This window comes from Nelumbo lutea, chromosome 2, assembly GCF_056320005.1.
Source record: "Nelumbo lutea isolate HS-2025 chromosome 2, American lotus-T2T, whole genome shotgun sequence".
NCBI lineage: Eukaryota > Viridiplantae > Streptophyta > Magnoliopsida > Proteales > Nelumbonaceae > Nelumbo > Nelumbo lutea.
In genome coordinates this window covers 102,065,371-102,091,838 of record NC_142685.1, presented here as the reverse complement: position 1 = coordinate 102,091,838, position 26,468 = coordinate 102,065,371, and the positions used below count along the sequence as shown (strand labels likewise).

The window sequence follows — 26,468 nt, the reverse complement described above, 5'->3', positions numbered from 1 at the left end:
GAGGCAGCCCAAGATGCTACATGGGAAGCCATGGCCCAACTACCCCTCCAACCCATTCCATAGGGATCCATATTTAGCCAGTCCTCCCTGCAATTTGAGTCCCCTCACAAGCTGAAAGACAACATACCAAGTAGCTTGGATGTTGACTGGGAGACAAGAGGAGCCAATGCAATGAAAGTAAGACCCATCACCGACCCAAGACCTTTAAAGGGAGTCTGTACGTCTCTGAGAAAGTGAGCAAAACAAACTTATCACTCCTGGACAATAACAATTTCGATCGGCGAACAAAGCATACCATTGCAACAATAGACTAGATATCACAACTCATGACAATGCAGTAAGTTGACACACCTTTGGTGCACCCAATGTGACTAGGGCGTCATCTCTCTCTCCAAAAATTTTTTAGAACCCTAACCTCTAGGCCCCCACCTCCAATACCTATGATGGAACCATAGATCCTATGGATCATGTGGAAAGACTCTAGGTGCTAATGCTCCTCCACAATGCCTTAGAAGCTAATATGTGCTCAGCTTTCCCCACAACACTAAGAAATGCACAAAACTATGGTATTTGGTGCTACCACCTCATCCAATATGAGTTGGGTCCAATTTACTAACCTTTTTACTATTCATTTTGCCACTAGGCATAGGTGCCAAAAGATGGAAACTACCTTGATGCACATACAATAGAAGCCAAACGAGGCCCTTAGGGAATACATCCAAAGCTTTAACTCTGAGGTGCTCGAAGTCAAGAATATAGACCTTGTCATAGTAGTCATAGTCACATTAGATGGGGTCAAGGACCCATGCTTTATGCTTTCCTTGGCGAAAAGGCCCCTAAAGGAATTCTTAACTTGAGTTGAGAAATACATAAACGTCGAGGAGGCACTTCAAATGAAGAGAGACTGCAATTACAAGAAAAAAGAGGAAAAGGGATAGAGATGGGGAGTAGGAAGGTGGCCGCAAGAATTCTAGGAATAAGGAATCATCCTCAAGATCCTAAACTCCACCTCAGAAGTTCTAGTCATACACTACATGAATACCATCTTATGTGAGATTTTAGTGCAAATGAAGACTATGATTACTTCAAATGGCCACCTCAGATAAAAGAAATCTAGCTAAGAGGAACCAGGTATAGGTAAGGTGGTGGTTAGGCTAGGGAGGTGGTCTCTTTGAAGGACAGAGAAAGATCGAGAGTTGGGGATTAATCAGGAAGCTAGGTAATCAATGGTGAGGGTGATCAATGATAAGGGTAATCAGTGATTAAAAGAATGTCATTCGCTATGAGGAGGATCTCTATTTATAAGGAAGATTCCAAGATACTAGAAGGAAGGAATTAGAGGTGTTAGTTTTCTACTAAGAATGGGAATATTGGATTCGTTGTCAATCATTAAGGAGCATTGTTGGGGCTTCTCCACATGTCCCTATGGGAATCTTTCCGATGATTGGCTTTCCTTTCACTTAGAGATCTCATAACTCACTTGTGCTACTACCCTTTTAAGCCTTAACTAACATGACGTAGCGCCAATGATGTCGCCGTCTGGCGGACGATGTCTTATTAGACCTATGTGCTGCCTTGCCATGTTCATCACTCCAAAGCTATATGTGCAATTAATATCTAGGCCTCGTTCTTAACAACTGGGATCCCATGGCAATTTAGAGTTCATCACAGGGCTGAGTGCATATAAAACCTCATCGCATGTTCATCTTGAGTCTGCTTTGGGATTGCGCTAAGCATAGGTTTATCACAAGTGTACAATGAATCGTGGGTTCATCGCAAACCTACGATGTACTAAACGCTCATCATAGAGGAAAGACGGGATACAGGCTGATCGCAAGCACCCATGTGGTATCAATCTAGTGTTTATGGACTGTACGAGCACCATGTACCTACACTAGGAGCGACACTGTGAGTTATACAAGGCAGTTAGGCATGACACTGAGCACTATTTAGACTTAAAGAATGAGATTAAGGAGCTGATTTGGCATGGTCAACTTAAGAAATTTGTGATAGAGGATTGCATTGCCGACCAACAAAGAGATGATGACCTAAATGAAGTGCCAGAAGGAGTAGTTGGCATCATTAGTGTTATTGTGAGTAGCTCAATCAGCAGAAGACGTTGCTACACTACCAGAAGGGCCTCGGTTAGAGAGTTGCAGACCAACCCAAGATGCTGACTTATGAAGAAACCAAAAGTAGAAGAACCCATCACCTTCACTAAAAAGGATTTAAAAGATATCAAAGTTTTGGTCTCCACTTCGAGTTGTAATCTCCACTTACTGCCTTGCGATGAAGTTCCCTACTGAGCAAGGCATAGGCATAGTTCAGGGAGATAATCTTGAGTCTCGTAAGTGCTATGTTGTCACCCTAAAGGGGAAGAAAACACTCGCCTTCGGCCTAAACCTCCTTGAGAAGATTACCAGTATAGAAAGTTGTTTAGATTGGATTGCTCCTTCCTATCAATCAACAATACAGTTGGTAAGCATTTTTATGTTTAAATTCTGATATTTTTTCTTGATCTACAACCAACATTCATGGGCTTGACCCTTCGGTCATAACTCATAGGCTTAATATGGACCTATACTATTGACCTGTAGTGCAGAAAAGGAGGAAGTTCACTCCTATGTGCTACAAGGTGATCGAGCAAGATATCGAACAAGAAGTCAAGTACATACCCATATTGGGTTGTTAACGTGATATTTGTTAAAAAAGTGAATGGGAAGTGGTGGATCAATATAAACTACATCGACCTAAACAGTGCCTATAAGAAAGATTGCCTAATGGATGTAACCTCAAGCTATGGGATATTGAGATTTATGGATGCATTATTGAGGTATAGCTAGATTTTGATACACCCCAAGGACCAGAAAAAGACATCTTTTGTAACTAAAACTAGTTTATACTATTCCTTTGGTACTTGTCTAGGAAGAGAACAAGGTGCTATGACTTATCTATTGTGTCAACAAGGCGCTTCATCCTGTTGAGACCAGGTACAATAACATTGTAAAGATATTCTTTACTTTGGTTATGTCTACTCCGAAACTCCAACCTTATTTTCAAGTCCACACCATAGTAATCCTCACTAATCAATCATTGAAACAATTCTTTTCAAAGCCTAAAGTATTAGAAAAATTGGTGAACTCAGCGAATTCAACATAAGATTTGAACCCCAACATGTGGTTAAGGCATAGGCATTGGTAGATTTCATCACTGAGTGTACATTTAGCCCAAATGCATCAACACCATATGAAGCATTCACTAGCTCAGCGTTCACCCCCAAAATAGCCAAACAATCGACCTGGGTGCTCCACATGGATTTCTCACCAAACAAGGAAGGAAGTAGAGCTAGACTAATCTTGCTCGGATCTGAAAATGTCAAGTTAGAGTATGCACTATGCTTTGGGTTCAATGCCTCTAACAATAAAGCATTGATAGTTGAACTGTTCAATGACTCCAATTCATAGTAAATCAGGTGATAGGTAAAGATGAAGTTGGGAGCCTTCTATGGCAAAGGCATTAGAATTGATCTCTTAATTTGAGAGTTTTATTATCCAACAGATCCTTAGGTTGCAAAATGGTCAGGTTGATGCTTTCAAAGTTGATTAATTTAATTGACTCTAATTCCCAAAGGATTGCAAACACTGAAGAATTATCACTACCTAGTATCTTAGAAGCCCTAATAGTTTAGTTTATTCTAGTGTTGGTATCTAAACCCAGTGGATAGACCAAATCTCTAAACATTTGCAATCCAACACTCTTCAAATAGATGATACTAAGGTTAAGAAGGTATAGAGAAGGACAATTTGGTATGTCATTATTGCAGACCATTTGCAGTCCTACCTATGGTGCTTCAAACCCACTGAAGCATGTATTCTAAGATATCCATGGAGGGATATATAGTGCACACTTGGAGGGCAAGTTGCTATCCCAAAAGGTGCCTCAACAAAGTTATTGTTGGCTAGGGGTGGCAATTTTTCACCTAACCTCCTGAACCTACCCAATCCACCCAGAATCTAACCCACCTAACCCACCCATATACTTGGCAGGTTGTAAATGGGTGGGGTTGGGTTTGGTTGTGGATAACCATTGGGTTAACCACTACATATATAAATGTTAATTTGTTAGCCTTTTTTTAATTTTCTTGTTTCGAATGAAATAATTTATAATTAATGCATTAATTATTGATTAAATTTAGTTTTGTCTCGAATCAACACACTTCACCCAATTCAACATAAATCCAAATCAACTTGACCCAAGTCCAAACCAACTCAACTTGGTCTAAATATGAACAAACCTGATCACCTCGGTCTGGTTCGTTTGGGTCGGTTAGCTCGACCTGACCAACCTAGTATAGACCGACCTAGATCGACATGAATCAAAAACGCGCCCAGGTGAGATGTTTGGCACCTGCTTGCTTTGCCTCGGTTTGGATCATCCGGCCTGACCAGTATTCCCACAAACTGCCCTGAATTCAAACTGGCCCGATTTACTTCTATTGACCCATTTTGGGTTGGTCAGTTTGGTCCCAAACCCGTGGACAAATCTGATGTGGTCCATGGTACAAGTCACTCCACCATGGGTTGAACCAGTCCGATTTGGTCTTACCAAACTGATCCAGATTAAACGGTTCAACCACCTTTGATGTGATTAGTTCGAAGACAATCCAATTAGATAGTTGAAATTGGTTTGACTAGTTTGAACCAAAGTTGTTCTATCAAATCTGAAATGTGAACATATTCAAATGGCTTCACTGCTTGTGTAAAAATAACATGCATGTAATCTGATTAGAACATTCATCGCTTGTTTAAATAGCAATTACTATAACCACCAAGCTATGACCAAATTATTTGTCAAGAGAGAGTTAGTTTTTCTTTTAAGTACATAAATATAAGATTAATGGGTTTGGGTGGGTTGGATTAGGTTAAAGTGCATTTGGGTTGAACCCAACCCATTTAATTTTATATAACTGGTCATTAATTGGTTGGCGGGTTAGATGGGTTGGGTTGAAGCTCAACCCAAAACAAACCCAACCCAACCTACCCAATTGCACCACTATTGTTGGCCAACCAAGAAGCACCTCTCAATAAACGATGTGATCAGTATCGATGCCCACCAACACCCCTCATCAACCAGCCACCATCCTAAAGTACCTCCTTAGCCCATGGCCTTTTGCAAAGTGGGGCATTGATATTCTAGGCCCTTTCCCCTACTATTGGAAGGAGGAAGCATCTCATAGCTGTCATTGATTATTTTACCAAGTGGGTTAAAGCCGAGTGGTTGGCCAACATCAGATCTCGAGATGTCCAAAATTTCTTTTGAAAGATAATCATTTGCATATTTGCGTTACTACAAGTACCAGTCTTGGATAACGGAAAGTAATTTGGTGGCATCAGATTTCAAGATTGGTGCACAATGATGGGGATACACTAGAGGTTCACCTCAGTAAAACACCCATAAATCAATGGGTGCTATTTAGCACTTACAAGGAAAGGACTCTCAATTTGACACCCTAAGCGGTGCTATTCATTTCATGCAACCATGATATCTCATGTTGACGGTTTGTCATGGAGGTTGTAATATAAAAACCTCGTTCCTTACTACCCTAGCACCTATTGGCTTGAGCTCAATTCAGTCAGGTAATGAGTTTTATCCCTTGTATTTATAATTGCATTTGTGATGCACACAAACCAAGACCATGATGCTCTTGGTGATGAGATGAAAGAAGAAGAGTGTGGGGACTGATGCGACCGTTTCTGGTCACGTACCAATTTTTTGTGATGTATCAATTTTTTGGCTAAGTACCTCGTCATTTGACCTGCTCCTAGGCGGCGTGTAACTCAGAGGATGGTGGAGTTCTCTGGTGTAGCGCAACCCAACTGCCCTCTGCATGAGGTGATCTCCTCTCCTTTGTAGGCGGCGGGAGCTGGGGGACCTGCGAGAACTGAACCAGGGGGCCCGGGGGTATTTACCCGGCGGGGACTCTCTGATGCCTAAGTTAGCACTCTGATTGTCGAGAGCTTAAAGATGATATTAGAGGAATGAGAGAGCTAGAGAACAGGGATTACCTCCATTTTTATCATTCTCCCCCCTTGTCTTTGGGGGTCAGAGTCCTTATATAGTGGTGTCCTGTCAAATCAGGCGTAACAACCTCTGTCAAGTCAGGCATAACTGCCTCTGTCTATCTGCCACAGCCGTTACTGCCAGAGCTGAGGTGGCGCGTGCAGGCGGCTGCTGCATAGTACAGCTCTGCCAATCAAGGGACAGCTCTCAGGACTGGCAGGCACGGCGCCGCCTAGCGAGAGACGTGGGCGCAGGCCTCCGGATCTGTCAGGTACGGTTGTCAGGTAGATCTTTCTGCGATACGCCGAGCTGCCCCCAAGTGCCGAGCTACTTGTAAGTGCCGAGCTGCCCCTAAGTGGCGAGCTCTTCGTAAGGCGCCATGCTGCCTGCGGAGTGGCCAGCTACCTATGGCGAGCTGCCTATGCCGAGCTACCTGTAAGTGTCGAGCTGCCCCTAAGTGGCGAGCTCTTCGTAAGACGCCAGGCTGCCTGCGAAGTGGCCAGCTGCCTGTGGTGAGCTGCCTGTAGCTATACCGAGCTCCCCGAGCTATGATGAGCTGCCCGAGCTGCCCGAGCTGCCTAGTTAGGTTGCACTTGGTTTGCATGAGGTGCCAGGTGTCACAATTTCACTGGAGGGCCAAATCCGCCCTCATCATTTGCCCCCCACTCTCGAGCTGAGAGTAACTCAGCGAAGGGAGTAGATTTCTTCTTTTGTCCCTGTAAGTCGACGAGCTAGTAAGTGCTGATCCAATTCCTTAGGCTTTGGGAGATGCCTGTATGTGGTGAGCTGCCTGCCAATGGCGAGCTGCCTGTAAGGTGTGGAGGTCTCCGCCAGTTCAGTAGTGTAGCCCTTGGGGGCAACTTATACTTCACTTTTGCTGATTTTGCTCATGCTGAGGAAGCGGCTGGGTATTTAGCAATAGTGTGGCCCATAGGCTTTGGGAACGACTCGTAGTCCACTCTTCTTGACTTTGCCCATGCCGAAGAGGCGACTGGGTCTTAAGCAGTAATGTGGCCCGTAGGCTTTGGGAGCGACTTGTAGTCCACTCTTCTTTGACTTTGCTCGTGCCGAAGAGGCGACTGGGTCTTAAGTAGTAATGTGGCCCGTAGGCTTTGGGAGCGACTTGTAGTCCACTCTTCTTTGACTTTGCCCATGCCGAAGAGGCGACTAGGTCTTAAGTAGTAATGTGGCCCGTAGGCTTTTGGGAGTGACTCGTAGTCCACTCTTTTTTGACTTTGCCCGTGCCGAAGAGGCGACTGGGTCTTAAGCAGTAATGTGGCCCGTAGGCTTTTGGGAGTGACTCGTAGTCCACTCTTCTTGACTTTGCCCATGCCGAAGAGGCGACTAGGTCTTAAGCAGTAATGTGGCCCGTAGGCTTTTGGGAGTGACTCGTAGTCCACTCTTTTTTGACTTTGCCCGTGCCAAAGTCTTAAGCAGTAATGTGGCCCGTAGGCTTTGGGAGCGACTTGTAGTCCACTCTTCTTTGACTTTTCCCATGCCGAAGAGGCGACTAGGTCTTAAGTAGTAATGTGGCCCGTAGGCTTTTGGGAGTGACTCGTAGTCCACTCTTTTTTGACTTTGCCCGTGCCGAAGAGGCGACTGGGTCTTAAGCAGTAATGTGGCCCGTAGGCTTTTGGGAGTGACTCGTAGTCCACTCTTTTTTGACTTTGCCCGTGCCGAAGAGGCGACTGGGTCTTAAGCAGTAATGTGGCCCGTAGGCTTTGGGAGCGACTTGTAGTCCACTCTTCTTTGACTTTGCCCGTGCCGAAGAGGCGACTGGGTCTTAAGCAGTAACGTGGCCTGTAGGCTTTTCCTGTGAGGTGCCGAACTGACCAGGCACTGAGCTGCCAGTGAGGTGCCGAGCTGACCAGGTGCTGAGCTGACCAGGTGCCGAGCTACCAGTGAGGTGCTGAGCTGACCAGGTGCCGAGCTACCTATAAGGTGTCGAGCTGACCAGGTGGGTGCCTTAGAGCTATGATTGCGTTGCATCAGCTTCGTAACGCTAGTCGCCCACTCCTACAAGAAGCTATTAGGAGCTCGACCTTCGGGGGCAGCACTACTAACTTTAGGTCGCCAGCTCACACGGGAGCCTTGGAAGGCTCGACCGGTAAGGGTGCCTACGTAGTCTGTTGGCCGCCAACTCCCGCGGAAGCCACAAAGAGCTCATCTTTGTAGGGGGGGCCTTGCGAAGATGACTGATGAGGCTTTATCCGAATTGAAGGTAAAGTTAGTCTGCGAGCTCCCTGCATAGTCTTTGAGTTCATAAAAAATGTAAACTATAGAGCGAGAGCTTCAATTTCTAAAAAGTGAGGACTTAGCTTTCTGGGAGAAGAGGACATAGCTTTTGTAAGATGAGAACTTAGCTTTTGTAGGATGAGAACTTAGCTTTTTGTAGCGTGTTCCCACAGACAGCGCCAATTGATGCGACCATTTTTGGTCACGTACCAATTTTTTATGATGTATCAATATTTTGGCTAAGTACCTCGTCATTTGACCTGCTCCTAGGCGGCCTGTAACTCAGAGGATGGTGGAGCTCTCTGGTGTAGCGCAACCCAACTGCCCTCTGCATGAGGTGATCTCCTCTCCTTTGTAGGCGGCGGGAGTTGGGGGACCTGCGAGAACTGAACCAGGGGGCCCGGGGGTATTTACCCGGCGGGGACTCTCCGATGCCTAAGTTAGCACTCTGATTGTCGAGAGCTTAAAGATGATATTAGAGGAATGAGAGAGCTAGAGAACAGGGATTACCTCCATTTTTATCATTCTCCCCCCTTGTCTTTGGGGGTCAGAGTCCTTATATAGTGGTGTCCTATCAAATCAGGCGTAACAGCCTCTGTCAAGTCAGGCGTAACTACCTCTGTCTATCTGCCGTAGTCGTTACTGCCAGAGCTGAGGTGGCGGGTGCAGGCGGCTACTGCATAGTACGGCTCTGCCAATCAAGGGACAGCTCTCAGGACTGGCAGGCACGGCGCCGCCTAGCAAGAGACATGGGCGCAGGCCTCCGGATCTGTCAGGTACGGTTGTCAGGCAGATCTTCCTGTGATACGCCGAGCTGCCCCAAAGTGCCGAGCTACCTATGTCGAGCTACCTGTAAGTGCCGAGCTGCCCCTAAGTGGCGAGCTCTTCATAAGACGCCAGGCTGCTTGCGGAGTGGCCAGCTGCCTGTGGCGAGCTGCCTATGCCGAGTTGCCTGTAGCTATACCGAGCTCCCCGAGCTATGACGAGCTGCCCGAGCTACCCGAACTGCCTAGTTAGGTTGCACTTGGTTTGCATGAGGTGCCAGGTGTCACAATTTCACTGGAGGGCCAAATCCGCCCTCATCAGGGACATTTAGCACCCCAACCAAGGGAGAGACCTTAAAGATGACGCCCATAGACCAAGTAGATTGAGAGGAGGACGAAGTTGATGTAATAAATGATGGAGATGATGGCATTCCTAGTGAGAAGAGAGTTGTTAGATGTTGGAGTAATAGATCTAGTAATGATTCTCTAGGCCAGTCTGTCTTCTCCATCCATAATGCTCAAGAAAAACCTATGTTGTCATTCAACCATTAGCTTGTGACAAACATGTCAAAGTTAATGGCACAATCAAGTTGAATCACTTGTTCTTAGGGCTAGTAATGGGTTGGATTTGACCCAACATATCTAGTTCTTGATATATTGTCCCAATTATTATTAGAACAAAACCAATTCCACCCAATCACAAACTGATTCAGACTTGAATTCAATAGGTTTATTATAATAGGGTCCATCGGGTTAGGCCAGATTGTCTTGAGAACAGCTTGGATTGGTTTTGGATTTTGCCAAGTCGATTCTAATTCTTCTTGGACCCAACTCCGACCTGACCCATTGACCTACTTGAACTAGGTAGTCATTACTATTCCACATGAGGTGAATTTACCATATTGCTCCAAGGTGAATTTGATTTAATTATAAATTGGTTGAATTCAAATCACAACTGATGAGATCAAATTCAAACAACTCGATATGGATGGTTTACAGCCCTATCATATAATCTAAAACAATTGGAAGTAGTTGCACAAATAGAGGTGCAAATGAATCAAATCGTGATCCAATTTGAATTCAAATCTGATCCTATTTTGTCAGATTTGGATAACCCCTTTTAGATTTGATATACATACATACATACATATATTAATTTTAAGTGAATTTATATATTATTTATTTTATTAATTTTATAATAATGACATCTATACACTTAAACTAATATAAGGAAGTCTATCTTGGTGAAACGAAAACTATAATAATGACATCTATACACTTAAACCCATATTGAGTGATGGTGCTGCCTTGAAGAATATAATAGAAACGAAAACAAATTTTGCAAGAATCTTTGAACTGGTTATTACTCTGGCTTACCTAACTTCAGTTCAATTACCAAATAACAACTATAATTAGCCATTTCTCCTTTTACTCTTAATTTCAAATAATATTACATTTAAATTAATTTGATCATCTCAAAAGTAATTGCTCAAATTATTAACAAGAGTGGTCAGATTTAGAGTCTAAGTCCTCGTGGACTAGTGATTTGCAGCTTCCTCCGTATTTCTTTCTCAAAATCTCACCTACCCCACTTCTTTTTGGAAATCTGTCATGAGAGTGTTACACAGTTCTCTTGAATAGGGTATTCATGGTCCAGTTCAAAGCCGTTTGGAGAAAATCTCAAATCAAACCAATAAATTACAGTCTGACAAATTCTTGGAACAAATAAAATTCATTTTAGCATGAAAGTAAATTAAACCAAACCATTTTATGGCAGTTCGGTGCAATTTTTAATATGGTTTAGGTTATTCTATCATTCTATTGGGTTTAACACAATTCGAAAGCCCAAATAATACCGCATTTTTCTCGAGTCCTTTTCTTATATTTTATGTTCATCTACTTTCATATCAGTATTATAAAATAAGAATTTATTTTATACATAAAATAAAACCAAAACCATAAACAGTAATTTAGGGAAATTTCCAAATCGAACCAAACTTTGATTCGTTTCGGTTTTATGGTTTGAATCACTTGTTGAACTTGGTAGATAACAAACGTAGTCATACGTATTCTATTAATAAAATGTAGCCACATGTATTTCCATGTTTGTCAATTAATGTATTCTGTTACTCAAATGTAGTCACATGTAGCCACATGTAATTCCAGGTATGTTTGGTTTCTGATTGGCTGTTATTAACTTGATTCCCTGTGTCTACAGGAGTTTAAACAGTATTTGTTATCTTAACAATTAATTATTGAAATAATTCATCAAAATGAGTTAATTTGCCCGGAGATCGAAGTTCTTGTAGAGCTGTATCCAAGCTTCCTCGGTCCAATATTTCTTTCTTCTCCTCACCTTTCTCCATTTTCATCACTATTTACACTGATCTCTTTTATATCTGAGAGATTTGTATTCTTCCTTCTACGTGTTGGATGGTTTTTGTATGCCCTTAGTTTCAATCAGAATGATGTACTTTATGAGTTTATTGTAAATGAATAAAAGTGCATATTTGATTCATGTTCCCTTGATATGTTTCTGTGTAATACCCTTAAACTGGACACTTAATGAGACTCGTGTTAGTTTAGAATGTTCACAGTCAGTGGGTCAGTCTGAGGAGACCTATCCTAATAAGGCTGACACTGTTGTGCCACCAAGTCAGTTGGGGTGGCCTGTCTCAGCTGTCAGGGTGAGACCCTAGGCACATATAGTGTAGGATTAATTGAATCTTTGAACTGGACCAGATTTCCAGTATTGCCCTGGACCTTAGAGATTGATGAGCAAAATTGGAAAGTTACACCTGACCCCTACACCCAATTATGGTACTGTACTAGGTGTCGGATTAGACTGTCTTTGATATGCCAATCAGTGAGATCCTTAGCGGGGGTCAAAACCTGGGTATGTCGGGACAGTCTGAGAATTCATCTAAGTGGGTGATCATAGTGACGGGATCAGCCCCTTTGTCGGACAAAGGTAATGATCGGGGATGCACTCCCTCTGATGGAAACCAAACTGCCAGCAGTTGATTTCAATCGTTGGAATTTTTGTTTTGCAAAATTTATATATATATGATATATAGATAAGTATGGTTTCAAAATGTTTGCAAATGGTTTTAATTCCCGGGATCCATATAAGTAGAGAGTGCAACACTGTTCTTTGCAGCCGAGAGAGAGATCCTCTCTTGTCGGGCAGTGCTTGATCATTATGGGCTGAGAGGTTAAGTGTAAGGCCATTTGGGATGATACCTGATGGGCTAATCTTGCACCTGCCCACAAATCCTGAGTTTTTATAAGATGGCTTGTCCCAGGGACCACTTAGTGTAAGTGTTGGGCCCATAGGGTCCATATGATGGGCTCAAGGAGTTGACTGGGCTCTCCAGTGAATTCGGTCAGGCCTTGCAACAGAGGCTGGGCTGAACCCATGTGGTTGATACGTAGATCAATGCTTGGGTCCCACACCATACAAAGAAGCCCAACTAGGCAGCAGTTTGGAAGACTTTTGAGCGCATAACCTTATTGGGCCTAAAGCCCATTTCGAACTGGGCTGATTTGATCAGTCATTATTAAGGGGCAGATCTGATATTAGAATGAGCCCAAAAGCTTATCTAATCTGCAAATAGGATAAAGAAGAGTCATAATCCAAATACAGATTTGGATAAGGGGCAACTCCTGATATGATCAGGAAATCCTTTCTTAATCATTAAGCAACTGGAAGAAACCCTATTCGAATTACATGAATTCGAACCCTAGGGAGACAGAACACACTCTGCAGTTTGTGAGATAGGATCTTAGAAACCCTAGAGAAAAGAAAAGCAGTTCGCCATCTATTTCTCTCGCTTCCTCCTGCTGCAGTCGCCATCCATCTGTCAAAGTTCATTTTCTCTGTCAAAGAAAGATCAAGAAGAGTTCTTGATATCAGTCTTTATTGAAAGGCTGATTCGGTTTGGTGCTCATTGTCATCCAAAGGATTCTTGTGAAGGATTCAGTGTGTAGGATGCACCCTGTTGGTTCTGTTCAACAGGAGCAGATCTTGGTTCCTTCTTTGGGCGTGAACACCAACTTTGAGAGAAATTTTTCTCTGGATCATGTATAATTCCCCCTTCACTTTTTGATTCAGATCTGGTTCGGTTCTGGTTCAAGTAGGATCCTTGAATCTTGATTCTAAAATTAGGGAATGTGATTCCCAGTTGAAAGGCATGTAGAAAATTTTTAAAATTTGCCCACCTATTCCGCAACTATTTTGGCGTCCATACGATGGATTCTACCATCCCTTTCAATGGTATCAGAGCCACATGTTCGAATCTTGAACTGAGAATTCAGATCTGAACCTACGCAATTCGGTAGAAGCTGTTCTATCCGGGTATTGCGCAGTTTGCTGTTTTATTTCAAGAAACTGTTTCTTGTTGAGGGCGATTGATCTGAAATTAATTTTATTTAAATTTAAAATTTATTAAGAATGGTTCTTAAACAAGCCAAACCTATCCAGGTTGGAGTCTAAATCTGTAGAATCTTCCAGCAGCAATTCAATGTCTTCACTCGCTCCAATTATTAAACATCAATGAATGTCCCCAACTGAAGAAACAATGCAAAAAGAAAGGGGGTGGAGATTGGCTTAAAATCTCTCATATTCCATATGTTAGAATAAGTTGAAAGGTCATCATCCACCCCATACTTCACTGGTTGTTGGATTAATGGAAATAAGAAATTACTTTCACTCTGCCCTTATTCTTCCTCCTCAATACATGGCAAGTTCCTTCTCCCAAAGTTTATTAATTCCTATTTAATTAAGTGAGATGCAGAAAGGTCACTGGTTTGATATCAATGCTTTGTTCGGCTTCTGATGTTTCAATATTAAATATTATCTTTTTTTTCTTTCAATTCTCTATTACTCTAGTTGCTTGTTCAGAATCCTTGTAAATGTCATGATTTCATAGTTGCCTTCTCTGTTTTTGATGCAATTCTTTACTGATTTCACATTAATAGTCATTGCAGTCGGAATCAGAATCGGGATGGTCTACTCCTCCTGTCTGTTGGGTTCAAACAGAAATTGGGATCAGCTGGAATGGATTCTCATTCCCAAGGGAGGGGAGGGAATTGTCGCTACCTCAAATGGAAGAATGCCATTCCACCAGGAATGGGAATGAGATTCCTATTTTCGCCAATCAAATGTTTGGAATTGGACGGACCATTCTGATTCTGATTCCAAATTCATATTCCCGCAGACCAAACAGACCCTGTCTCTTTCAAATATAGCACAGATATTAAATGGTATTTCTTTCATTGACTTGTTAAACATCTACAATCATAGTGGAACCAGCACACTGCATGAAATTTATGAAGAAAAGATTCTAACCTAATTTCCTCTAAAGTCTACTACATTTATACACATGATGATGATAATGGATGAATTTAAAGTACCACACTACCACCACTGCAGATTTTATTCCCATGGATTGATGGAGTTATTGAATAATGTTCTTCACTGCAACTCTATATACTCTAGATGTTCCTTGTTCTGCTAATAAGCAAACCACCTCATTGGCATTACATTTCAAAGGCAAACCCATCTATGCTACACAACCCTCTTTAGTGTGTTTCTCTAGACTTTTTCTTTTATTTTTTTAAATGGAAGATTAAACCCTCTTCTTTTTCTAATAGCATCTCAAGCAGCATCATCCTAAAATTTAGACAATTTGCATGCATGTCAGAGGAAGATTCACATCCACACAATAATATATAGCAAGGCTTTTTGGGCAAGAAAATTTTGAAAGAAATAATCTTCTTTTTAATTTTTTTGGCTTGCAGCTACAATTTAAAATTGTTATTGGAGATCCAGATTTTCACTGTATGGTTAGATATATAAATTATTTTCCTTAATCCATGCTTCCAACTTGCTACTTGACTCTATAGGGTGACACGCAAGAGGATTCTCCCACTAAGCATTGTTTGAAGCTTTAAAATTTTCATTTACAAAATAACAGAGAAAGAAAATCCTAGTGAAGAAAGAAATGAAAAAAAAAAAAAGCGAAACCTTTTGGGTGCCATCTCTTCATTTCATGCATCGTTAGCAAACCGAATACTCAAATAGGATGAAAGCTGTGGTGGATTGTGTTGGACAGTTTTGTATGCCCTTAGCTTCAATCAGAATGATGTACTTTATGAGTTTATTGTAAATGAATAAAAGTGCATATTTGATTCATGTTCCCTTGGTATGTTTCTGTATAATACCCTTAAACTGGACACTTAATGAGACTCGTGTTAGTTTAGAAGGTTCACAGCCAGTGGGTCGGTCTGGGGAGACATATCCTGATAAGGCTGACACTATTGTGCCACCAAGTCGGTTGGGGTGGCCTGTCTCAGCTGCCAGGGTGAGACCCTAGGCACATACAGTGTAGGATTAATTGAATCTTTGAACTTGACCACATTTCCAGTATTGCCCTGGACCTTGGAGATTAATGGGCAAAACTGGAAAGTTACACCCGACCCCTAGACTCGATTATGATACTGCACTAGGTGTCAGATTGGGTTGTCTTTGATGTACCAATTAGTGAGATCCTTAGCGGGGGTCAAAACCTAGGTATGTTGGGACAGTCTGAGAATTCATCTGAGTGGGTGATCATAGTGACAGGATCAACCCCTTTGTCGGACAAAGGTAATGATCGGGGATGCACTCTCACTGATGGAAACCAAGACTGCCGGCAGCCGATTTCAATCGTTGAGATTTGTTTTGCAAAATATATTTTATATGAGATACAAAAAAAATATATATATATATAATATATATATATATATAATGGTTTCTAAAATGTTTGCAAAAGGGTTTTAATTCCCGGGATCCATATAAGCAGAGAGTGCAACACTGTTCCTTGCAGCCGAGGGAGAAGTCCTCTCTTGTCAGGTAGTGTTTGATCATTATGGGCTGAAAGGTTAAGTGTAAGACCATTGAGGGTAATACCTGATGGGCTAATCTTGCATCTACCCACAGTCCCTGAGTGTTACAAGGTGGCTTGGCCCAGGGACCACTTAGGGTAAGTGTTGGGTCCATAGAGCCCATTTGATGGGTTTCAGGGGGTGCACTGTCCATAGCAGTGTATTCGGCTAGGCCTTGTAACAAAGGCTGGGCCGAACCCATGTGGCTGATGTGTAGATCAATGTTTGGGTCCCACGCCATACAAGGAAGCCCAACTGGGCAGCAGTTAGGAAGGCTAAGTGAGCACATAAGCTTAATAGGCCTAAAGCCCATCTCGAACTGGACTAATTTAATAAGTTAAATATGGGCGAATTCTGAGATGGATCAGTAGATAGGATAGGGTCTTAACCCTATCCACTCAGAGAGTCCAGATCTGAATATGATTCAGATCTAAAAACCTCCTAATGAGATTAGGAGAATAATTGTTTAATTTCGAAACTGAAATACAATAATTAGGCCTGGAATCTTGGCCTAGCCCGGCCTAAGCCTGGGCTTATATTTTTAGGCCCATAATGCGTCTGGATCGGGCCTAGACCTAGTCTAAACCTGTTGTTATGAAGGCAATGCCTGGCCTGACCTGGCCCATGATCACCCCTGTTCCTATTATAGTGTCTGGTGTGTGAGCATTTTATAAATTTCATTCAAGTCAGAATTGGATAGTGGTACAACTTGAGTGGGCTTAGGTTTAAAGTTTATAAAAATTTAATTAGGCCCATATGAGAATCTAGGCTCAATACAGTATGAAATTTTCAAAATTAGGTACCTGACTTGCAGCCCTAGAATTTAATTATACCTTGTAATCTTCAAGTTTTAATTGGTCATTAGTATGCTAAAAATGTTAATTTTAACAAACCAATTCTTCTATCAATAAAAAATCAACCTAAAACCTATAATATCTATCAAAAAAATAACCATCAATTGTCATGTAATAATCACAAAACAACTTTAAACATCTCTATAAGGGGCTCCATTTTCCATTCAACTCCTATAAATAAAAAGTGAAATAAAAAAGATTTTAGCAAAATAAGAAAAAATAGTTCAAATTAACGTAAATAAATAAGTAATAAAATATTGAAAATGGTTTCAATTTTACCCAAAACTTGCAATCACTATGAACTTCAGATTTATCTTCATCAGTGGAGTCTTCATGAGTAGAAGATTCTTTTGGTGAGGGAGAGAGATTGGGCGTGGTGGTGATTTTGTGAAATTGGTGAGAGAGAGCCGAGAAGATTAGGGTTTAGTAATTTCTTTTTATTAATTTTTATAACATATATATATATATATATATATATATATATTATTTATAAATATCTGGGCTGGGCCTAAAAAATTAGGCCCAAGCCCAGATTTTCTAGGCCAGGCTTGGCCGGGCCGGGCCAGATTGAAATGATCACCCCTAAATAGAAATGACAACAGGGCATATTCAGGGCAGGGCACTCACTCCCCATCTGAGACAAAGAATCCCCAAATTTTTCTTACTCCAAGGCAATACCTAAAAGTACATTTAATTTGGGGATATTTTAGAACTAGAATTATGAAAATTTGGGTGTATTTTAAGAATTAGATTATGAAAATTGGAAGTATTTTAGAAATGGAATTATAGGATTTTTTTAGAATATTAAAAAGTTGGGAAAGACCCAAGGGTATTTTAAGAACTAATATTAAATTTAGAGATATTTTACTAATTTACCATCAGATTTAGGGCAGGTTCAAAGAACTATATGCAATCCTCGTTACATCCCATTAGAGCATGGCGTGACCCCAGTTTTATGAGGAAAATTGTCATCCCTACACTATAAAACAACTTTTTAAACACCAATAGCCACTCATAAATCATTTTAAAAGAATACATTTCTAAAATAAACAAAGTATTCCATTGCCTTTCTAGGATCATTTTATGGTTTATTTATTGTCCAAACAACCAAACATCCTTATCCATATGAAGATAAACTAGGCATAAACTAAGCCAAATGCAGTTGATGTGTTATTAAAGCATCCACAATTTTTAGAATTTTGGTTGCTAGTGATACTTTATAATTAAAAGATACTTTAGACCAAGTCATCTTACCTACTTTTTCTATTATTAAATATTGCGTAAAAATTGGAATGCTGAAATTACGCCATTCCCATTTTCATTATTGATCAAGTCAGCTCGAGGTGTTTGGATCTCCTACCCACACCAATCCACACATCATTATAGATAGGGTGTCAATTGGATTGGATTTGGTCCAATCTGGGTCCAATCCAATGTAAGTCTATTACAATGGATCTGGTCCAATCCAATCCAATGAATGTTTTGGATCAATTTGGACTGGTCCAATTCAATGTCTAGACCGTCTAATCTATTCAAATTTATTTTAATTTAGATTGATTTCAGCCCAAACCCAGTCCATTGACACACATATTCCTATCTTATATCAATGGATCAGATATTGGTTTAATCTAACCCAATCCAATATAAATTTGTTATGGACAGACCAGGTCCAATCTAATCAAATAAAGATTTTGAACTGGATTGGTCCAATTCAATATGTCTTGTTGATCTGTCCAATTTGTCCAAATTGATTTTGGATAGGATGGGGTCCAATCCAAAACTGGACCATTGACACCCTTAATTATGCCTACTAGGGATGGCAATTTTACCCAAAAAATTAGGTCTCTGATCTGACCTGCCCCGAATGGGGCCGATTTTCCCCGGTCACAAATGCATACAAGTCGGGTTTGGCAATTTTTTTGCCTCGAACCAGGACGGGGTGGGAATGGGGTCTACCTATAAATCACGAACCCACCCCAACCCCGGTTGTAACTATACCCTTATCTATATAATGTATTAAACGTATTAGGGTAAGAGTAATTTCGTGTTTCCTTCAGTTCCACTATTCAACTTCAACCTTCGCTCGCAGAACCGCAGTTCACACATAGCCACATACAGAGACTCAGAGACCTTCAACCTCCGCACAAATGCCGACCACCGGGCATCGCTGCCACCGTAGAACCGCCGACTGTCGTAGCACAGAGTTGTGGCTCAGTCTGTAGTGGTTTTCAGTTCAGTCTTCGTCTTCGAGACTTCTCAGTTTCCCAGTCTACAATCTTCTTCAATTCTTGCTCTCCATTCATCTGCCAATCGTTGGGCACCGCCGCCACCATAGAACTGCCGACCGCCAACCACCGTAGCACAGAGTTATTCTCATTCTCAATTCGGTAGTCGGTACTCTCATTCTCAGTTTATCACCATGTTTCTCACTTGCAGGGTTATTCTCACTGGGTTATATTTATATTATTGTTTTTGTTATTTGCAAGCTAAAAAAGTTTTTACAAGTTTCTTTGACAATGCACATGGCTTGCATGCTTACCACATTGTTCTTTCACCCAAGAAATCCAAAGTGATGTTGTGCATTCATTTTTTTTTTTGAGCAAAATCGAATGCATTCACTACCCAAAGTGATGTACTGGGGGAACAAATCGTCTTCACAGCTGCTGCAAGTGAGAAACACAACTACTACAAGGGGCTATCCTCACATCGTCTTCACAGCCCCTTCATTGAGAATACCTCCACACTTAATTGTTTTTATTTATAGGAGATATTTAAAATGCACAGCTACTGCAAGGGGCTGTGAGAAGTAACTAGAACATTGCTTCCTAACTCGACCAGTAAAGGAAATATTGTGTGTGCACTTATTAGTGTAGCCAATTAAGACACCATTGCTTGGTCTAGTGGTAAAATTTGGTTGACAAGAAGGTTTTTATTATGGTGAAAGTTTCAAAGCAAACTAATTTAGATTATTATACATTTGTTAGCGGTAATCTAGTATCATGAATAAGAAAACACTCTCCTGGGATAGTTGGGAGTTGTTATTGATGGTCCTACAGGACTATACCATGACAAACAAACAGCAATAAAATTTGCACATAATCTAAAGTAGCATAATAGGAGTACAACAGCAAGCATATTTTAATGGATTGGTTTTATTATGGCAAACGTTAACAGGTAAAGAAGTCTGTTCTCCTTTCATAACATTTGAAAATCTACCATCCATAAAAAAAATGTATTTACCAATGGTATTGTTAAGTTTAAGGTTAGTCTTGAATCTTGATGTCTGGACAAGGAGATAATTCACTCTCTACCAGTCCCGGCTATCCAAAGTGCTATCTCGTCTCTTGCTTCAACGTTAAATGAAAATGATACAACTACAATAGCTCCTCTATCTTCAAGTTCTATGAATGGTGTTGGCAAAAGAAGTTCAAGTACCACAACTTTAGAGGCAACATCTAAAAACAGTCATTTCTATTAGTAACTATTGATGGACAAGTCAAGGCAGCTTGTAACTACTGTAATAAGAAGCCTAGTGGGGAATCAAGAAATGAAACTAAACATTTGCACGAGCATTTGCATGGGTGCCCAAGGCATAATCAACAGGATATAAGGCAACAATGTTTGGGGGCAAGTCAAAATAAGAAGGATGAAAAATTTAAAGTCACATACAACACCTTTGATCCAGAAAACTCAAGGAGAGAACATACTAATATGACCATTCTACATGAGTATCCTCTCTCTATGATCAACCACATTAGATTTAAGAGGTGCTCATATAGTCTACAACCTACATTTATAGTGGTTTTGAGAAATACAATTAAAAAAGATATTTTGAAGATTTTTGAACAAGAAAAAAAAAAGACAATTAAGTTGTTGGAGAAGAATGAGAGCAGAGTAGCCATCATAACTGACATGTGGACTACTAATAATCAAAAGAAAGGGTTCATGTCCGTCACAACACATTTCATTTATGCCAATTGGGTTTTACAAAGTCGAATTATAAGATATGCCTTTTTAATATAATTTTTTTATCCCCAAACTTTACTCTAGGTGGAGGGACGACTACCTTATAATTTTATCAATCAATATCAAATATAAAAAGGTATTACAGGAGAGGACATAGCCCGCCTTACCCCAAACCCAAGATATAGATCTCTCAACCTGTCTTTTTTAATATAATAATTCATTAATAGTATTTACTATTCTTAAGTAAGTTTTACCATCTTTTAATATTTACTTTTGTTACTTAGCTTTTTTTATTTTATTTATTGTTATAGGTTTGTTTCTGTGCCTTGTCCACACACAAAAGAGGTTCTTGCAAATATGTTAGTGGAATGTTTTTTAGATTGAAATATTGATAGAAAGTTATCTACAATTACTGTTAATAATTGCACTACAAATGATGCCATTTTCAATGATAGTATAGATAAGCTTTCTATGAATTCACTTATGTTGGATGGAAAATTCTTGCATATACATTCTTGTGCACATATACTTAACTTGATTGTACAATATGGATTAGTTGTGATTGGAGATGCTATTGAAAAAATTCATGACAGTATTATGTGTTGGAAAGGAAAGCAATCCCCAAAAGAGAACAAAAGTTTGAGGAGATATCCCTACAGTTGCAAATTCAAAGTAGTAAGAAGTTATCTCCTTATCGTAAAACCAAATGGAATTCAACATATGAGATGCTTTATACTACTTTAATTTATAAGGATGTTTTCTCTTGCTCAAGGCAACGTGAATCACAATATAAATGTTTGACAAGTGAAGAAGAATGAGAGTTGGCAAAGGAAATTTGTGGGAGGTTAAAGTTGTTTTATAAAGTGACTAAGTTATTTTCAGGAAATAAGTATCCTACATCAAATTTATATTTTCCCAAAGTTTGTGAGATTAGAATAACATTATCTCAATGTCTTAGATGTTCATATGAAATTGTAAGGAATATGGCATTGAAAATGTTGGAGAAATTTAACAAGTATTGGTGTATGATTAATGTCATTTTGGGTGTGGCAGCAGTATTGGATTCAAGATATAAGGTGAATTTGATGGAATATTATTTTCCTATGATATATGCGGATGGTGCATTGGATGAGATTAAGAGGATTCGTCAGTTGTGTTATGACTTGCTTCATGAGTATCAATCCAAATCCAATTATAAAGAATTTGGACATAGTAGTGAAACTTTAGTTAGTCCAGTTTACACATCTGAAAACATTGATATGGAAGAAAAAGATCCGCTTTCCAATTATGACTTGTTTGTTAATAGGAGCTCAAGTAATTTGATTGTGAAGTCAGAGTTGGACCATTATTTGAAAGAAAATATACTCCCTAGTATTCAGAACTTTGATATTTTATCTTGGTGGAAGTCAAATGGATTCAAGTATCCTACTTACAAACAATTGCCAGTGATGTGCTAGCTATTCTTATTTCCACAGTTGCTTCAGAGTCTGCCTTTAGCATTGGGGGAAGGCTAGTAAGTCCACATCTTAGTAAATTTCATGCCAACACATTGGAAGCCTCAAAATTGGTTGGTGCATGAAATTCAAGGTAATGTTATTTAAATTGAATCTTTATATATTGAAAAAAAAAATGAATGCTCATTATTTCACCTTTATAATTAACTTTTTTCTTTTATGTAGATGCTCATGTTGGCGAGGATCCTTGCACTTATAACACCATCAATAGTGATGATTCAAATATAGATGATGAGGTATTTAAATAGTGATGATTCTGATATAGTTTTAACTTAAACTCTATATACTAATTCTTGGTTTTTCTTTATTGTTTTAGGAAAGTGGGGCTGTGGATTGAAGTAGAAAGTTGTTTGAGTGAGATGGAACTGCATTTGTGTACTTTGGATCAAGTAATACATTTTCCAATTTGTTGGAAACCTATTTGGCGTGATTGTTTTAACGTAATTTTAGAGAAAACCAGTTTTCTTACATGAAATATTGTTTTCTACTTGGGCCAATTTTGGAAAATTTGAAATTCCATGTTTTCCCCATAAAGATCCCATCTTTATGTGAGATTATCAGCCCATTAACTAAGGACTTTTACATTGACGGAGTTAGACTTCTTAGGACTTACCACATTTTATTAGGGGTGCAATTTGGGTCAGATTGGGTTGAGCATTTTAAAATTTTGAATGGGCCACCTTTTGAACTCAAGCCCAGTGTAGATGAAATTCTTTCAAATGGAGCAACCCAATTTTTCACTTGTATGTGTACACACAGAGAACACATTTGAATGGGCCCATATCTGATCTCAAAACCATTGTAATTGAGATTCTTCAAATGAAGCAACCCTTTGCACCTGCATGTACACAAAGTACAAACAGACACATCCAAGTCTGAATAGGGTACAAAATTTGCATCCTAACTCGAATCATGATAAGCCTAAAAATTGGCTTCTCAACAAACTTAACATCATAATTTCAAATTTCAATTCATTGCTTGTAAGTGAGGCCATCCCACTTGAATGTCTTTAAGGTGAGAGTTTGTTTAGGAGAAAGACTTGTCGTGAACAACCTGTTAGCATAGATTGCTTTTTCCCTTTCAATGTTCTGTTCATTAAAGTTTTGTTGGTATGATTATCTTAGAGTCCAAGAGAAGAATAATGATGAAACAAATGGAGAAGAGGTTATGATATTCTTTTCCAAAGTTTCTTTGTATCCAAAGCTCAATATCCCTTGATTTCTTTATTACACTCGCGGCTGTAATCAGGTCGGATTCAATTCAGATCCAAGCACATCCAAATCTGATCCAACTATTGGAACTTCAAATCCAAATCTGACCCGAAATTTAATTGGATGGTGGGGTCTCAGTTCGGATTCGGATTTGATCCGAGTCTACCTCATTATTTCTCAAAGCAAATCAACCAGTTGAACCATCAAATCTGCTATTAGATCGTTGTTCACAAGTATTCTGAAATCCTGCTATTATGCTCCCTCCAAACACTCCAGAAAACAGAAAATGACCTATTGGACATATATTCTAGCAAGACAATGTGTTCATTTTTTTTCTTGGTTAAATAACAGAAAAAAAAAATCATAATTTTTTATTTCTGATATGGCATTTTTCTGTGTTTTCCACATTTGGCAGAGCTCCATCTTTTGGTGTTTCAAAAAATGCTCTTGGATTTGGTTTTTCTGAGGAATTGGGCACTCCAAAGTGACAGGCATGCATTTGGTTTTTCCTGCAGTTTTGTTTTCTGGAGAAAGTTTGCCATCTCTTGGTCTGCTGGTTACCTATGAACAGGATTACGATTTGCTGATTTTGTTCCTGCAGTTTTTTTCTGCAGAATTTTTTATTTGCTGATTACGATTTAGTGCAATGTTATGTAATAGTAAAAGTAGCACCCATCCTATTTGTAATTTTGCACTCAGATACATTTACACTAGTACAAATGAATAAAAATAATTGCCGCATCAGCCCTTGTACTCCGATACATTGCATGCACCGCTGTATTAGCCAACCGAATCATCAATTCTCTGACCAATAAAAATAATTGCCACATCAGCAAAAATCAATATAATTAAGTTTATTGATGTAACAGTTGTTTTTATTTGAAAAAACAAAATCATAGGGGTTATACTGCTCCTGTATGGCTAGACCACTTCAAATATTTATTCTCATTCTTTTTCCGATCCCAATTTCTGCAATTGAAGTTAGAACATTCACTTACTTCCATGGTTTTCAAAACCAGACCAGACTGAATGGTCAGACTAGAAAAATTGGAAATCAGTCAGGCAATCAGTTTCATACTTCCATTTTATCTCAGAACCGTTATTTTGTTAAAAACTATTAATTTGGTCAGTAAATTATTGATTCGAGTGGTCAAACCATTTGAACCATCCAATGATTTTTTATTTTTTATCAGAACAGCCATCCATTTTGAACCCCTGACCGATTAGTTGCCTGATTCAATTTTAAAAACCTTGCTTACTTTCCTTGCATGCAGATCTAAGCTTAAAGATACCAATAATTGAATTGATAACTCAATTCAAACTGGATTCCAATTCCTACCAAAACAAATTAATTTGGATTCCAATTATTCCATCAAAGTTGGATGACATCACAATTTCCTTGAGTGCTCTTTGGGGGGATTGTTAGGGTCAGGACTTGTGACTATTGGCTTTGTGAAGTGGAATCCACTCAGAAAAGTCTACGAGTAATGTTTGGGATAAAAACACAGAGAGCCGAATTCGATCATCGTATAACCATTTATAAAGCCCTTCCTAGAAGGCCATTTCCAATAGTTTATTCAAACAGCTGAAAGAGTTAAGTCCTCCCAAACGGGTCCTAACTTTAAAGATGCACGTCTGTAAAAGGGCTAAAAGGTTTGGATGGATTTAATGATAAGATTTGATTTAGAAGGGTCCGTAATGGAGCTAAAGTGCCTTTTTGGCTTTTACTTTAACTTTTTAAGCTTTAATGTTTGTATGTTGAGAGGAGAAGCTTTGAATTGCAATTCAAAAAAGAACGCCAACGTGTTGAGCGAGACCAGAAGAGCTGACGCAGTACCTCATCTATCATCAGACTGGGGCTGCCGGACTGAATGTAGAACCCTTTCGTTATCGGGTCACGGGTCCAATGGTTCAATCATCTGGTTCAATCGTTTGACCTGCTTACCCTATTATTTCAAAAATCATTTAAAGTATTATACTTAAGTTTATTATGACATTTGCCCATTGATAGAAATATAAAAAGATAATTTGCCCTTCATTTTTCTTCAAATTTTTAAGGTGATAATATTTATTTGAATGTGCAGTCCCATCTCTATAGCAAACAAGGTGGTTGTTGTTTCAAAATTAAGCATGATGAACTCTGAATCCAAATCGTCCTCGTCTCCCTCTCCTTACCCTATGCCTTTTCTTCATCTTCAGCTTCATTCTCAATGTAGAAGCTCTAATCCAAAGCCGAATTCTGCATCTTTTAGTCTTTATTTATAAAGGCCTTTCTTTCTTTTCCTGCAAGAGATCGCAATCACACAGATCTGACATCTGCACCCCACATGTACATCTTAGCTTGCATTGGGGACATCTCCTATACTTGTCATTCGGAGATGTTCCCAATACACAATTGGAATGTGCTGTGGGGAGTTGTGGGACACGCTCTGTGGGGAACATATGTGATTTTCTCCCCAACCTTCTTCATGTTTCCATCCAAGGCCCCTCTCCTCCTCTTCCACAATTGATCATCAAAGTTTTCATCTCTGATTTCCGTCAGTCTCTTCTTGTCAATAGAAGTTAATGGGGCCTCGGGTCTCACTCTGACGCAGCATGGAAGCAATGGAAACCGGAGCTGACTATGCAAGCACCGGGCAATCGCTAGCTCCTAGCGAAGAACACCGATCTCTCTAGGAGAGAGAAAAGGTGGCGGAAACTCAAAGAAGAGAACTTGAAGAAATTCTGAAAATATGAAGTGTCTATTAACTGAAAATTATCAATATTTATAATACATCTTGGAAGTTGTAAGGTAATTAGGAAAGAACATGAATCTTAGACTTTCTTGATCTTGATCTTGATCCTCTTGGGCTGTCCTGATAAGGTCGAACCTTCTTGGAATTCTTGGGCTTGATCTTCCACCGTCCGATCTCCTTGGCTCTCCTTATGCATGAATCT

At 39.8% G+C, this 26,468-nt stretch overlaps 1 long non-coding RNA gene across 5 annotated transcripts; it reads left to right on the top strand.

The window, feature by feature from the left end:
- The first annotated feature begins 18,876 nt into the window (after window positions 1–18,876).
- LOC148872377 (uncharacterized) lies at window positions 18,877–24,273 on the top strand. 5 transcript variants are annotated; one of them, XR_016106975.1, is made up of 5 exons: window positions 18,879–19,234; window positions 22,282–22,393; window positions 22,486–22,556; window positions 22,637–22,709; window positions 23,947–24,273. It is a non-coding gene; the product is annotated as an uncharacterized LOC148872377 (long non-coding RNA). The 5 variants fall into 5 exon arrangements; XR_016106973.1 differs by lacking the exon at window positions 23,947–24,273 and having other exon boundaries at window positions 18,877–19,234; window positions 21,863–22,393; window positions 22,637–22,821; XR_016106974.1 differs by lacking the exon at window positions 23,947–24,273 and having other exon boundaries at window positions 18,877–19,234; window positions 21,860–22,393; window positions 22,637–22,821.
- Window positions 24,274–26,468: the final 2,195 nt, after the last annotated feature.